Raw genomic sequence first — 6,186 nt, forward strand, 5'->3', positions numbered from 1 at the left:
TTTCCATATTCAGTGCCTTCTAGTTGCCGATAAATTGTCCGCGCGCCGCGGTTCTAGCCTTCTGGCCAGGAACACAACGATCTGGATTAGAAAACTGCGGTAGCCGATGCGCTAGAGTTCAAATTGAGGACGACGTTATTCGGACAGACCATCTAATGGCTAGTAAGATAACGTATTAAAATTACAGATAGGATACCAAGAGACGGTAGGAGCCTTTAAATGAGGGCAGAGAAATGGGTGGCGTGATGAAAGTGGGAAACTGACGCAAGACAGGGGGGTAATTCGAGATGGCTGGAAAAAGTTTTCGGTCGGCCAGTGAGCATACCATACGCTGATGCTGATAATTCTTAGAGCGATGCAGATTGCTTTACGTATGCAAAATGCGCTCTGCAATTCGACCATCGTGCTTCGAACGTAAACAACCAAATTATTTTCAGTCACATACGGTGACATGCATTGTCCTTCTAACGTTTTGAAGAGGATACATCGCGCTTACCGCAGCTTAGCTTGCGCTTAAGGTGCCAGCACTTTAAACGCTGACGCGTTGCTAAATTTTTCACCATCAGTTTTTTCGTTTTTGCAGAGGCTGGCTTTTGACCCTAGAAAATATATCTCCTGTTCTGATTGCCTTTCCTAGATCATCATTTCTAATGAATAGATCAAAAGCCGGCGAACAAAATGAGACTTACAGTGAGCGGTGTCCATACAGCCTCTGCCTTGTTGAGGCTATTAAACGCCCGAATGTTCCCGTCCAGAGCACCGTAGTAGGAGCACTTATATTTGTTCCACATAGCTTTCAGAAAGTCTCCCCAGTCTTTACCTGAGGTTAGACTCTGGTAACCGGCGGAGCTAAATAAAGAAAAAAAGCAGCAATATTTTTCATTACAGTTATACTAATCGAAAGCTAGTGCAATAATAAACCATTACTCACAAATGTAAGGTAAAGCAAGGAAAGAACCATCATTCTAAAAACCAAGGACAGCATGAACATTTCAATTCAGACTACGTATAGGAGTATTGGTGCATCCCGACTTCTTCGCGTGTCTGTCTGTCTGTCTGTCTGTCTGTCTGTCTGTCTTTTGTTTGTCTTTCTCTGTGCGTGTGTTGCTTGTGTGTGTGCGTGTGTGTGTGTGTGCGTGTGTGTGCGTGTGTGTGTTACGGCTTTAACCGGGAGGAGCACGAAGTTTGCAAAATGGTGCTTGAAATGAGGCAAACAGCTAGCGCTCACTTTCCGTCAACGTGTAACCATAGCGTCATCTTTATTTCCGATGAGCGCTAAAAGACTTGTAAGTGACGTAATTCTGACCGTATATCATCATAAAGCTGACTTAACATTTTTGTATTGCACACTTTGAAATTAAAGTAACATTTTAGATTACAAATAAAAAAAGTACGAAATAATACATACTAAAAATTGTCTAATTGAGAACTTAGTGAGATTAATATTATTGCAGCATCGATTTTACGACCGCCAAGACCCCACATTAATATCCGTCTATGTCTTTTCGCTCTTCTATCAGTAGCAGACCTAGGAGGGACGCGGGTGAAAATAAGACAGCTGAACGCATAGGTATTACACTCAACTTTAATGGTAATGTTGAGATAATATGCCAGAAGCGCTGCGTGTAACGCTTGCAACATAAACAGACGTGTGTATCACAGACACTTGAGTAATGTGTCTCCGCACGACTGTAGTGACCACGCACGCTCAACTCATAAGTGTGGGACACAGCCTGAGTAACATTAGGGCACAACGTAATCGCAGATGGGCTGTCCTCTACTTATCATTGCACAATGGTGGAGAATTGTTTACAATATTAACACGTTCTTTATCCCTTCGTTTATGTAGATAACTTATCGCTTACAATGTTTTTTCGAGGGGGGGGGGTCATTGTCGAATTTCTAAACAAAACAATTCCTTAAATCAGCGCTCCCCTTGCACCACCACTTTATTCTTACTTGTTCTTTCAGTTTTAACAGGTTGCATTCAAATTATTGTACCTGTAAACCAGTGAGACCATTACATATGTGTATCATTAGGAAGCTTGTAAAGGAACTCAAACTTACTTTCCTCCCAAGGACAAACAAAGAACGCTGGACATGCATGGCTAGTGAAAAGTTATCGACCTGCTGGCATGCAGATTCAGCGCATGTCTTAAAGCATTATAACACTTGCATTTATCATTCTCGAAGGTATAAACACTGAACTGTTGCAGTTAGAAGAAGTCTTCCTTCAAGAAATTTATAAACAATCGGGCAGACTTACTGCGAGTCAAACGCTAGGCCCATCTTCGTTTTCTGCTTTTTCTTTCTTGAGTTGTCCGCGACCTTCAAGAATTCTTCGACCACTCCGCTCGGAACTTTGGATATTGCATTCTTGTTGTTTCTGTAGAGCGAGTCTAAGAATATCATGTCGCAAGTCCCATCGCTAGGCAGCACCGACTGTGTTGTAAACTTGAAGATGTTGAAAGTGCAGATCAGCGGGTTCATGACGGCTACCGGGGAAAAAAAATAAGAAAACGCACGTTATGACCGGTGTCTAGCAGGAAGTATAACTATGTAATATATTGTCATCGTGTTCATCACTATTACCTTCAATAACAACGTACTTATATTCCCCAGAGCAGCAGTCGCAGATTCGCCCGAAAGGCGAAGCATCGATCGCGATAGCAAATCAGTAGACAGCCATACCAAGTAAGAATCTATCATAAGGGTTTATCGGCCGTATAAACTTGGATACATTCGCTTATTAACTGAATTAAGAAGCACGGTGCCAGAGCACACAGGGAAACACGAACACGTCACACTAAATGATCACAGACACTCGCCGTCAAATCGCTGGCGTGAGCAAGCGCGGTAGCAGCAGCGAGCGAAGTGACCTTCGTGCTGCCTATGGGTTCAGCGCAAACTAAGCGGAGAGAAAATAGCACGTACAATTAGTAGGATACGTCTGCAGATCCCTTTTAATATACGGCACTCGCGAGGGCGCGCGCCCGCGCAAAGCACGCAGTTGCTGACGGAGTAAAAGCCGCCCGCCTCCCCCGTCCCTCCGGCGCTGCCTCCCTGCTTTCCTCCCTTTCGCGTGAAAGGTTGACCCTCGATGGTCAGACCTTCATGCGCCCCCGTCGTAAAATACGCCTTTGCTGCCGGAGCACAACGCCGCACCCTCCCTCCCATCCAGTCACGGCCTTTCGCGTGACTGAAAGTGGTGCGTTTACCCTCCGCTTTCCCCCTTGCACGCGCCAGACTGAGCCGTGATCGCCGGCTCCCCTCGCGTGGTCGCGGGGGATGTCCTCGTTGTGAGAGGTCGTTTATCTAGTTTTCTCCCTAACCCTAGCTACCTGTTAGCCTCCTCCCACGACAGCGCTCTTGCGCTTTACCCCAATTTTTCCTCCACAACAAGAACCTCTTTCTCTCCCCTCGCGTGCTTTTACTCGTACATACAGCATAGGGCGCGCGGCGACGGTGTTATCGCCGTTGGACTTTATACGGAGCATCACGGTGACGGCGATGGCAAAAATGCGCCTGCATGTTCCATATAGTTGCTGTCGCAGTAATAAATCTCCACTCCACTTATTTTGTATGCCGTTGGTTTTAAAGTTTCTTGAATTCGTCACTACGGATTCGTCACTACTTTCGAGCCGCGTATGAGTGCACAACCCCAAAGCTAAAAATAAATAAAAATCTATTTTTGTAAGCGACCTTCCACAATACCAAAAAAGCAAGTCGAACCATGAGGAGAAGCTTCTTAAAGGATACAAGACGCAAAAACGAAAGACAAGTGGCGGCACCACCGTAATGTTCCGGCCCCATCTCACTGTGACGTCATGAATTTCGATGACAATCGCCAGGCCCTATAGGTCAGGTTTTATCGGTAAAGAACGGCTACAATGTATTCACAAATAGTCAAAGAGTGAACTTCGCGAATTTCTAGAAATTTTACGGGGCCACAGCAGATGAATTGCGAGAACAAACTTCGAAATCCGTGATGTTACGCTAACGTATCGGCGCCGGGGATTCTTAGCGAAATAAAAAAAAATCTAAAGCTTTACATATAATTTTCTTCACGTTGTGATGAAGCTCTTACCGCGCAATAAACGATAACATAGCTTTTTCAACGAATACTCTGTTAGGCTAAACTGATTTAATGTTTTTCTATTGTGTTCCTTTAACGCGTGTTTTTAGTTTCATCTTGTTTTCTTTTTCTTAAAGGCCAATGAGTTAAGTCCAGCCTTCTACCCTTAAAAATAATTCGGCGACTTCATCAACATCAATGCCCGAAAGCATCAGATTCAGACAGATTCTGAAACGTTTTGCAGCCATTATGTTTATAATCCTACTTTTGCTTAACTCTTAACATGTTATAAGAATTCAAATATCTGTTCTCCGCGTATTATCAACTCTCTTTTGGTCTTCTAATGTCAACTATACGTCATTTAGCTGCGTCTTATTCCGAACATTTGCCGCTGTCTTTTGTTCTCTCAATCTCATGCCTGTAACTGTTTTGTTCCGGTCTCGATGCCGTACCTGAGCATCCTTTCAAGGAGAGAACTTTGTGAGTCAGGAAAATTTGCGTCTGCGGTTGTCTCTCCCCGAATACACTGAATGTACACGTCTCTGTGCAAAATATTCCTACCCCTTTGTTTATTTAACGGTAGCACCTGTAAGCATTCACATATTTAAGAAAGGGTGAGGATCAGATGCATAAACATAGGCTATACGTAACTATTCATGGAGTTAATTTCTTCCTAGATAAATAAGGCATTTCAACTCAACCTCCCTTCATATTCACATCGTAACCGTTGTACCGTTGTGTGTGTGTGTGTATGTGTGTGTGTGTGTGTGTGTGTGTGTGTGTGTGCGTGTGTGCGTGTGTGCGTGTGTGCGTGCGTGCGTGCGTGCGTGCGTGCGTGCGTGCGTGCGTGTGTGTGTGTGTGTGTGTGTGTGTGTGTGTGTGTGTGTGTGTGTGTGTGTGTGTGTGTGTGTGTGTGTGTGTGTGTGTGTGTGTGTGTGTGTGTGTGTGTGTGTGTGTGTGTGTGTGAGAGAGAGAGAGAGCGAGAGAGAGAGAGAGAGAGAGAGACACGCGCGATGTTAATTCTGAAGCGGCGTTTGCTGAAGCCGAATACTTTCACGTTGAGGAGCATAAAAGAGCAACAACCACTTTAGAGAAACAGCTAGTGACAAAACTTAAAGTTACACGAGATATCTCATTGTCCTCGAAGGACCAGCCTTTGCTATTCGAGATATTTTCAATAAATTCTCAAGTTTCTCGTTTCGCTCAAGAAAGAAACTGCGAATTTATGTCCCGGTAAATCCAAGCTCAATTCTGTACCTTCCTTTTTTTTCGTCTGACCGTAAATTCTTCAAGAATATCGCTGCGCTGCTGAACTCGAGGTCACAGGTTCAATCCCAGTCTCGGCGGCCGCACTGAGATAAGGGCGGATGCAACAACACCCGCGTACCGTGCATTGTGCGCGCGTTAAAGGGCCCCACATGGTCGAAATAAAGTCAGAGCGCGCCACTATGGCGTGCTTCACAATTATATTGCGGTTCTTGGATGAGAATTCTTGCACCCAAGAATTAGATTTGATAATTTATTGTTGCTTTCAAGCTACGAAGCAATTCGGTGTCACGCATTAATGCGCAACAGGATTTCGAGCACACACAGTTTACCTATACGATCCGAGTTGCATAATTTGATAATCTCGGACACTAATGTGCCTAATCTCGACATTGTAACTGCGCAAGCTAGGACTTGCCCTGAACGCGCGTTCATTTCGCTCTGGGGTCATATCTGCTGGTGTGCTTAAAACGTCCACGCTACGGAAGATGTTATACGCCGTTGAGTTCGCTGTGTCTACGTTTCATGGAGTAATTTTACACACAGTGTTCGAAAGTGCAGCTACTCACGTGGCTCTGTCGGAGGAGAATCTTCAGCGGGTGGAGAATCTTTAGCGGGTGGAACTGTAAACAAAAATTTTTACAGCGTCACCGTCATTTACCGACATCACGCATCATAGTCAACCTCACAAATATCAAGTAGTTCGGCTCGCAAGCCACGAGCACCAGGACGAGCTTTCGTCATCAGTCGAGCTAGGTGCCACAGTCATGGCGCCACAGATTTTTTTTACTTACACTGACGGCAGGACGTCAGGCAACGTCAGCAGTCGCCACGTCATCCTAGAC

This window comes from Dermacentor variabilis, chromosome 8, assembly GCF_050947875.1.
Source record: "Dermacentor variabilis isolate Ectoservices chromosome 8, ASM5094787v1, whole genome shotgun sequence".
In the NCBI taxonomy this organism is placed as follows: domain Eukaryota; kingdom Metazoa; phylum Arthropoda; class Arachnida; order Ixodida; family Ixodidae; genus Dermacentor; species Dermacentor variabilis.